This window comes from Sinocyclocheilus anshuiensis, unplaced genomic scaffold, assembly GCF_001515605.1.
Source record: "Sinocyclocheilus anshuiensis isolate Anshui unplaced genomic scaffold, SAMN03320099.WGS_v1.1 scaffold477, whole genome shotgun sequence".
In the NCBI taxonomy this organism is placed as follows: domain Eukaryota; kingdom Metazoa; phylum Chordata; class Actinopteri; order Cypriniformes; family Cyprinidae; genus Sinocyclocheilus; species Sinocyclocheilus anshuiensis.
The window spans coordinates 2,891,347-2,901,337 of record NW_015536549.1 but is presented as its reverse complement, the minus strand read 5'-3'; the positions used below and the strand labels follow the sequence as shown (position 1 = coordinate 2,901,337).

Sequence of the window (9,991 nt, the reverse complement as noted above, 5' to 3'; positions counted from 1 at the left end):
GCGTTGCCATGGCGAATCACGTGACGATGCCTCCGCATTCTTTGTGCTTCATTTAAGTTAAAGATACATTATAGTACTTAAGTTCATATTAGCAAAGACTTTAGGATACCTTAAAGGGACTTTGATATTAGTAAGTCTTATAGTCAAATTTTTACATATCCGTGATGTAAATAAAAAATATTTATTTAGAAAAATAATAATAATAATAATAATGTAATGTATTGTCTAACATATACCTTTTGTCAAATGTTATGGTTCTGAAGATTTATTAGGCCTAAACATTAATTCGGTTTATTTCGTGAAGATTATTGTAGGTCAGGTTAAAAAAAGCCTTAAAGCTGTACATTAACGCCCTCTAGTGTTTTCACTGGGCACTGTCCGTCCATGTCCTAAAGGTGATGAAGGAATCATCAGAATATTTCACTGCAGTAATATAATCTCCAGCATTTTGGGATTTAATTCTTGGTAACATAAGAATGGTAATTTTTTGTTGAAGAAATCTAAAAATAAAGCACAGTAGCTTAAGTAAATTAAGCTTTAAGCTTTTTCCCTGTGTTCCTTTTATTCATGTGTTCTTTCTATTTGCATTTTATTTCCTATGTTAGTTTTACTCTGTGTACAGAGAATCTTAAAAAGCATTTTTACATACATTAATCATGACATAACATTTTAAGTAGAAGTGAATCAACTTTACTTCCTGGCATTGAACATAATTTTTTCTAATTTCTCAATCTGGTCGCGTGACTAAAATTTTAGAATAACAAAAATTACTCTACTTATTTAATTTCACCAATATTGTCTCTGTTGTTACAACTACAACATAAGATTTATATGCAAAAAATGTATGTATGCAAAAAAAAACTTCCCAAGACAAAGCAAAAAATTAATAACAAAATCCAACTCTTTGTTTTCCAGACAAATACCAAACCTAATTAACTTAATCGTAAGGGGTGGGAGTTCCACCTCTCTAGACTGTAGCCAGTTCTGTACATCTCTCCAAAAAAGTTGCACCAAATGACAACAAAAGAAAACATGCTCTAGATTTTCAATATTCGTTTCACAAAAAACACAATTATTCACATCCAAATTAAATTTCAGTCTTAAAAATTAATTGGTAGGATAAATCTCATTTAAAATTTTGAAGTTCACCTCCTTAACTTTAGGAGGAAGAGGAAAAGATATATAGCTTTTCCTCATTTTTTTAATTTCCATAATATCAAAATCTTTGAGCATATATTCCCTTCTAATAGGGTTAGGATAATAAGCCTGTAAAATAAAATCTCTAATGACTATACATTTTTTATCACAAAAATTATAACCTTCTAAGGAGAGCTGTCTCAGTTCTGGGGAGACTTTGGAGTACAAAATGTCTTCTTTAACTATTAATCTTACAGCAATTGGAATGGCTCTAATTATTCTATTATAAGTATTAACAGAACACTGCAGTTGGAATTTTTCACAGAATTCTCTATACAGTAACAAATTTCCATTATCGTCCAAGAAATGGGCAATCACCCAAATCCCTTTGGATTTCCATTCCTCAAAATATACCGACTTTCTGCCTATCTTTATATATCTATTATTCCAAACTGGAGTGTTGTGAGGTGTGAAGTTATGTTTGTACGATCATTTCCAATAGAGCAGCACTTGCTGATGGAAAGCTGAAAGTTTAACTGGTAACGAGGTACACTCAAAATCACAACGTAGAAAAAAATGTATTCCTCCCAGTTTGTTAAAAATTGCACTGGGGACAATAAACCAAAAAGAACTGCTATTTTGAATGAAGGATTTTAACCATTTCAATTTCAGAACACCATTCATAATATCAAAATCGATCGCATTCACACCACCGTCTTCATATTTTTTAATCATATCTTCCTTTCTTATGTAGTGACATTTATTTCTCCAGATAAATGTAAAAGTCACCTTATTTATTAATTTGATCATTCTTGTCGATATGGGCAAGGAGAAGGCTGGGTAGATAAGTCTGGACAAACTATCCATTTTAGACAAAAGAACCCTTCCAAAGATTGTAAGATCCCTCTGCAACCATCTGTTCAGAGTGGATTTACATTTATCTATGTTATTCAATACATTTTTATTCTCCATTATTTCTCTATCTTTAGAAATTGTAATTCCCAAATATTTAACTTCCTTCTTAATTTGTATATTAAATAATTTCTGTAAAGGAAACTCATGTAAAGTTAACATTTCACATTTCTTTAGGTTCAAATAAAGCCCTGAAGCTTTAGAAAACTGGTTGATCGAGTGTAAAGCTAGTGGAATTTGTTGTTCATTTTTAAGAAACAACGTTGTATCGTCAGACATAATTATTCCCTCTCTGTTCTTATAAGCCTTGATAGCCTTTTTGGCTATTGTAGATTATTAATATCATCAAAACAATAATTTTTACTCCGTACTAATGTGCCTGTAAATTGCATTGCCCAACTCTAATAACGTCTATAATCCTAAGCAGGTACTGCGTGAATTGTGTAAAGGAATGGTTTGTGTGCGTTCGACCGATTCTACCGAGGCCCCCTCTAGAAACGCGAATCCCCCCAGTTTGTATGGGCTGGTGCCGACTCTGTCTCTGTGTGTGTGAGTGAGTGAGTGTGATTCAGGTATACCCTACGTTATGGGGACAAAATGTCCCCACAAAGATGGCAATATCCGAATTCTTTGTCCTTGTGGGGACATTTTTTGATCCCCATGAGGAAACAAGCTTATAAATCATACAGAATGAAGTTTTTTTTAAATCTAAAATGCAGAAAGTTTTGTGTGAGGGGTAGGTTAAGGGGCTGGGTTAGGGTAAGGGGACAGAAAGTACAGTTTGTACAGTATAAAAACCATTACTCCTATGGAATGTCCCCATAAAACATGGAAACCCAACATGCGTGTGTGTGTGTGTGTACTCATTTATCCTACATTAGGAGACCCCCACAAGGACAGTATGTCCCCACAAGGATGGTAAAACCTGAAATTTTTGACATTGTGGAGACTGGACTGTGGTCCCCACAAGGGAAACAATTATTAAAAATACCCAATGATGTTTATCTGAAAGTTTAACAATGCAGACAAGTTTTCTGTAAGGGGTAGGGTTGGGTTAGGAGATAAAAAATATTGTTTGGTCTGTTTGTGTGTGTGTGTGTGTACTTATTTTGACTATAATTGTGAGGACCAAATGTCATTACTTATACTTTGACAACCCATGAGGGCATTTGACTGGTCCTCACTAGTTAAAAAGGCTTATAAATTTGCCAAAAGGTGTTTTGATTTAAATCGAGTGTTCTGCATGTTTTTGTGATCGGTAAGTTTAGGGGTAGGGTTGGGTCAGCTGATAGAAAATATCATTAACCTGATAGAAAATCAGTGGAAGTCTATGCAATGTCCTCACTATGATAGAGAAACCTTATCTTATCTGGGTGGCAGCAAGTGCAATCAGTGTTAGATTGGACATGTGTGCTGTGATTGTGGAGACAATAATTTCCTGATTAGGGCGTTTTTACAAGGCTCTCTGATTGGCCAGACAGAGATCACTGCAGTCCTGAAGTGATCACGACATCCTTGACTCAAAACACACGGTCTAAAGAAGGCCTCATCGGAGCGCACAATGAGTATTTCCATTGGCACACTTTGTTTTAAAAAAATATATAAATAATAATAGTTAGACAATTAGGTACGTTAAAAAAGATTGTCATACAAACAAAACGCCATAACTTAAACAAGGAAAATTATGCCTCTCATGGAAAACAATGTGAAAACAGATGCCAATTATGGAAAATGTCAAACTGATTGTATTAGTAAAGTTACTAAGAGAAATTGTTTTATTAAGTGTTTGTATTACTATAATTGTTATAATCTGTTTAAATGCCATAGTACACAATTGTAAGTATTAAGATATCAGTCATTAGGCACAATTGCTCAAATTTGGTAAATTAAAATGAATAAAACATGACCCTATAAATTAGGGCCTTTATAAAAGTAACTAAACCTAGTATTCGACTAACAAACAGATAATCCTTAGCTAGTCCTACGAAATTAAATAAATCAATATTGATGATGATAATAATAATAATGATAAGATGCTTACTACTACTACTACTACTACTACTACTACTATTGTTGTTGTTGTTATCTTAAAGCATTAACAAAGTATTAAAACAAAAGTTTAAAACGTCCTATAAACTGTGTAGGGTTTGTGGCACATAATTATTGTCTGTCAAATGTGCATAAAGACATCAAAACGCTCATTAAAACGGAAATTGCTTTAGGAAACACCTGTTGTTTAATTATGAATACGAGAATTTATTGAGAACGCGCCTTTCTCGTCATAATGATTAATTTATTTATTTTTCTTCGTCATAATGATGAATTTATTTTTTTTCTTCGTCATAATGATTAATTGATTTTTTTTCTTCGTCATAATGATGAATTTATTTATTTTTTCTTCGTCATAATGATGAATTGATTTTTTTTCTTCGTCATAATGATGAATTTATTTTTTTTTTCTTCGTCATAATGATTAATTGATTTTTTTTCTTCGTCATAATGATGAATTGATTTTTTTTCTTCGTCATAATGATTAATTGATTTTTTTTCTTCCCTAAGTGATGTGTTCCGTACACAGTTTGGACGAAATATTTCTACTATTTCCCCTAATTTATAGCAGAAGAAGAATTGGACCCGCCTTGAAAAGGCGAAATTAAGTGTCAAGAGTTTAATGAGACCTCTTCACCTTTGGGTTGCTCTGGTTGCAAACGCGGGGTTTTAATTGGCGTAATTAAATAAATCAATTATCTTCGTCCACTGGTTCTTCAGAGGTTTTGACTGGCGTGCGTAATTGATACGTTTGAGGTGAAGGCATTATGTGTGAACCGTTTCCGAATCACTAATGCGGATTTCAAGTACATAATATAGCCTACTGCACATTACTCCAAGAGTCGGACGTGTTTTAACAATGCCTGAAATTCTGAAAGTCGTAAATGTAGTTTTGGTAATTGTTGCGGTTGTCATGGTGAAGAGAAGAGTGGATGATGTTTATGGGATGGAGCGCGCGCATTTAAAGGCTGAGTTTCGGTGCGAGATTTGGAAATCCGAAGCGCATTCACTACAGCCATGTCTATGGATCGCAGTGAGGATTTTACCAGCAAGTGCAGAGAAGTTACAAACAACATTTGTATGGTAAATATATATTTTTTTGGTTAGGGTTAGGTTATGACCTGAAGCCATCGATGAACCATGAACCTTCAGTCAAAGGGTCAACTATTGCTAAATTTCTAGCTAATTCTTCGGGTTTAATCCATTGAGGTTCATCTCGCGCAAACCGTATTTTCGCGGCCTTAAATACTTTTTAAAACTTTAAAAACCGATTTAAGAGTTTTGTGATACAAATGTGATATGAATAAAGCCTAGAATAAAGCGGTAAATAATGACAATAGCCTACCTATGCTTTGCCGGTGTACCGATTCAGAGCTTAGCGACGGTTGCTATGGTTACCTCCTCAAGCGAACGCGATATCTGTTCGTAAAACTTAATGAAAATTCGATTTTTTTTTCGTTCGTAAAATTTTAATTAAAAATTAACATTTGATTAAAAATGTACAATTAATATGTACATAAAATGGTAATTGTTGAATCAAATTAATTAAATGTAGAATTAGACATCTGATATACTTTTAAAGACGTATTTCCCTAACCCAGTGCGATTATCTGTGCTTTATAGAAGTTGGCAGTTTAACTAGGCTATAGTTTTCAGTTGAGTGAAACCAACAAAATGTTCTGTTTAAATTCTGGACCAAATATAATTTTGTTTCTAAATTCTGTTTCTACAGAGTTCATCAGAACTTATGAATGGCCGATCTGATCCGGCTTCTCCATCTGCTCTACCTCAAGCCATGGCATCTGATGCTTTCCAAGGCAAAGCAGTTTGCACAAGGTGTAGAGAGGACATCCTAGACCGGTATCTCAAGGTGATAAGGATCATTTAGTTCATATTTATTCATTGCATTGACAATTTGAAATGCTGTATGATCAGTTTCTAATGTAATTTCTTGTTGAATGCAGGTCAGTGACTTGTGCTGGCATGTGCAATGCCTTTCATGCAGTGTGTGCCAAACCACTCTGAGTGGACACGTAACCTGCTACGTTAGAGAGCAAGAGGTCTTCTGCAAACTAGATTATTTCAGGTACTTCTGAAAGATGTACATTATGTATATGCAGACAAGGTGTTTCAGTATGTATTCAACCTAATCCATTATGGCTGTTTGACAGGAGGTATCGGACATGGTGCTCGTGCTGCGGTGAAACAGTTCACTCCACAGACTGGGTGCACAGGGCAAAGGGAAATGTTTACCACCTGGCATGTTTCTTGTGCTTCTCTTGTAAGAAACAGCTGTCCACAGGCGAGGAGTTTGCTTTGGTTGGGCAAAAATTGTTGTCGAGATCATTACGACAGCATGCTGGACAAACTCAAAGGTGCTGCTGAAAAAGGTGAGTTGGGAGTCCTGAATGCATACAGAGCTGTACTTCAACCCTTTAAAGCCTACTGTACCATATTTGATAAGATTTCTAAGGCCTCTAAATTATCGACATTATCTAAACTTTGCTGTAAAAACTGTTGCACATAATTTACCACATACAAGTAAAAGTTATTTAGGTATAATTCTAAAAATGTCCACCTTCAGGTTGAGGTACGTTACTTCTTGGTGTGAAATTTTTCGTTTTTTTTAAGTAAATGTAAGAAAAAACGATATTGTTAGTTATACTTTAAGATGAACACTTATTGCACTGAAGCAACTTGGGTTTATTTGATTATCCATATATAATGTTTTAGAAAAACCATATCAAAATGCATCAAATACGATACATTAGTCTTTTGTATTGCATTTGTAATTGTATTGCATTGCATTATATGTTTTGCCCCCATAATTAAAACTAGAGCTTTGATCATAAAACTGATTAAATATCATTTTACTAAGACATATTATTGTAAGATATAGAGCAGGGGTGTCCAAACTCGGTCCTGGAGGGCCGGTGTCCTGAAGAGTTTAGCTCCAACCCCAATTAAACACACCTGAACAAGCTAATCAAGCTCTTACTAGGCATACTAGAAACCTAAAGGCAGGTGTGTTGAGGCAAGTTGGAGCTAAACTCTGCAGGACACCGGCCCTCCAGGACCGAGTTTGGGCACCCCTGATATAGAATGACTGATATTTATATGCTTTTTATGTAAGAAGTCCTCTAAAACGATTTCACTGATTTAAATCACAAGCTATCAGAATTTCTTAATGTTCTTAATTTTGGGCCATACACATATCAGCAACTTCACCAAACTGCATATTTTTTGCTTAGTTTGGGCCTCTGAATAAAATTTATTTTTTTATTTTTTATTATGTTCTCCATATTCTGTATATCATACTATATCAGCCATAAAAGACTAATTTATCAATGATACTCAACAACAAACCCTACCTTTTTGTCTAGATTTTGTCTGAAGTTTCAATAAACTGTTCCATTTCAAAAAATTTGATTTTTCTAAATATATATTTTCATATGTTTGGCTTTACAAAGTTAAACTAGATATGATTTGCACAGTTTGTGTAAAAGTAATCTAGTAATATCTTAGGGGGAATAAGGCAGTTGTTTGGTTTTGGTGTCTTCTGGTTTGTAGCATGCTCGGTATGTCTTATAAATAATTACACCTGTGCCTTACCATTTATTATTCCAGGAAAAAACGTCTCTCCTGAAGGTGCGTTGCATACAGGCTGTGAAATAAACCAAAAACCATCTAAAAGAGCACGTACCAGTTTCACTTCAAACCAGCTACAGGTAAACAAAAGCATCACTCTCGCTGTTCAATATGTGCCACATACTGAGTTCCGGGGTTTGTATTATTAAGATGAAGTTCAGTGTAAGCAATAATGGATCCCTGCTATGTTGTTGCTACCTGTAATCAAAGCATACTTACAGATTTCCCACTAGCTTAATGTCTCTTGCCCTGTTGACACTACAGTATTTTGATGTTTGTGACTTGCAGGTTATGCAGGCTCAGTTTGCTCAGGACAATAACCCAGACGCACAGACATTTCAGAGGCTTGTTGAACAGACTGGGCTTAGCCGACGCGTCATTCAGGTTAGCAGTTTCTAAAGTGCCCGTTACCATTTGTTTAATAATGAGGCAACAAAGAAGAGTTCACGTGTTGTCTAAGTAATTTCTTTGAATTTCTTTCTGGTCAGGTCTGGTTTCAAAACTGTCGTGCCCGTCATAAGCACATTTCTCCCCCTCATTCAGCAGTACCAACAGGAGGTCTGTCTTCACACCAGCTCATGTCCACCCTGAATGAGCAGCACTATTCACACACATCCCTGCTTACAGCACTACACAGCACCTGCATCGATGGTGAGATTTATGGGAATGTAGTACAATCAGATGAAGTCTTTGAATAGTACATTATCTATTTAACATTTTTAGTGTTGAAAACTGTTCTGATAGAGCAAAAACACTGAAAGAACATCAAATTTATTGTCTGTTTTTGATGAATATTACTAAAACTGCTAATGGAAATGGTATCCAGTGTCAGGATGACATAAATTTGTCCCTCTGTGTTTGTGCTTTTGTTAATGGCCTTGTTTTCCTTTTGTTTTTAGTGCACACACCATCATTTTTACTCTATCAGCCGTTACTGTCCCACAAATCAACACATCTACCAATCAGCAGCAGCTAAACAATTGTCAGTTCAGTTGTAAATGTTGTACCAGCGGTTGTAACTACATTTATGCCACTCATACCTTTGTATTAAATGTATTAATTTATGTTTTTATTTATTATGTGTTTTGTTCCCATCCCATGTGGTTTAACTAAAAATAAATAACTTCTTGTCACGTGTCTATATGAAATACTTTATTTCCGAATTTATTCTTGCATGCATTTGGATTACATCATACAGTGTTATTAAGCTTTGCAAAACAGCACAATATATGTTTACAAAAATAATAAACATGTTTACCACACTGTAAACTATGAAGAGGATTAAATAAAGTCACATACCAATGATTAGACAGGTGTTAAACTCAAAATACAATTTAGATGAATTATGAAAGCTGAATAACAATCCAGCACATGCACTCACTGTATCACTGTTCACATTCAAGTGTTCTTAACATAAAACGACATAAAAATGGTAATACACTCTTAATACTTAATAAAAGGAAAAGTAAAGCATGTTTTTATAAAAATAATTAAAACAACAAACGAATACTTCAAATTGATGCCAATGACAACTTCATCAAAATATGAACAGAAATTAGTTCACATCAAATAACTACCACTACTCTGTACACATATTCATACCAAGGTGTTATTAAGATAAATTCAAGTCTTTCCATGGCTAAAATGAAATGTGAATGGACACAATGAAAACACACTGAAGGAGTCCTAGAGAGCAATCAGCCTGATGAGAAATGCAGTTGGATGGATGAATAAGAGCAGTAATGAAAGAATAAATAGAGTTATAAGCTCTGCACAGCAGAAAAGGGCTCATATCAACATGCGGTTGAAGTTATAAGAGCTGTTAACTGCGTGATGGAATAAGGCACTTCAGCTGAACTGCAATTACAAACAGCAACTCATAAAAGTGAAGAACGAATAAATGTTACCGGTCATTTTCTCAATATGAGAGAAGTGGCAGTTTCACCCCAAATGGGTGCTAACAGAATGCAATGGTCATATAAAAGACAATAATCAGTTAAAAAATTACTAAAATCTATAAAAAGCCATACAAAATAAGACACATCCATAAACAGGAAATAACCTCAATTCATTTAGTTGCTTACTGTCAATTATATTTACCTGCATAATAAACAGAAAGCTGCAGATCAGTACAAATTATATTTTTGGGCTTCTAATGAGATTTCTAATACAAAACTATCACATACATCAGTGTTTCCCAACCGGGGTGCCGTCTGTCGAGAGCAGGGGTGCCGTGTAAAAAATC

At 34.6% G+C, this 9,991-nt stretch overlaps 1 pseudogene; it reads left to right on the top strand.

Moving 5' to 3' along the window:
• The first annotated feature begins 5,845 nt into the window (after positions 1-5,845).
• LOC107700436 (LIM/homeobox protein Lhx8-like) lies at positions 5,846-8,774 on the top strand (annotated as a pseudogene).
• The last annotated feature ends 1,217 nt before the right edge of the window (positions 8,775-9,991 follow it).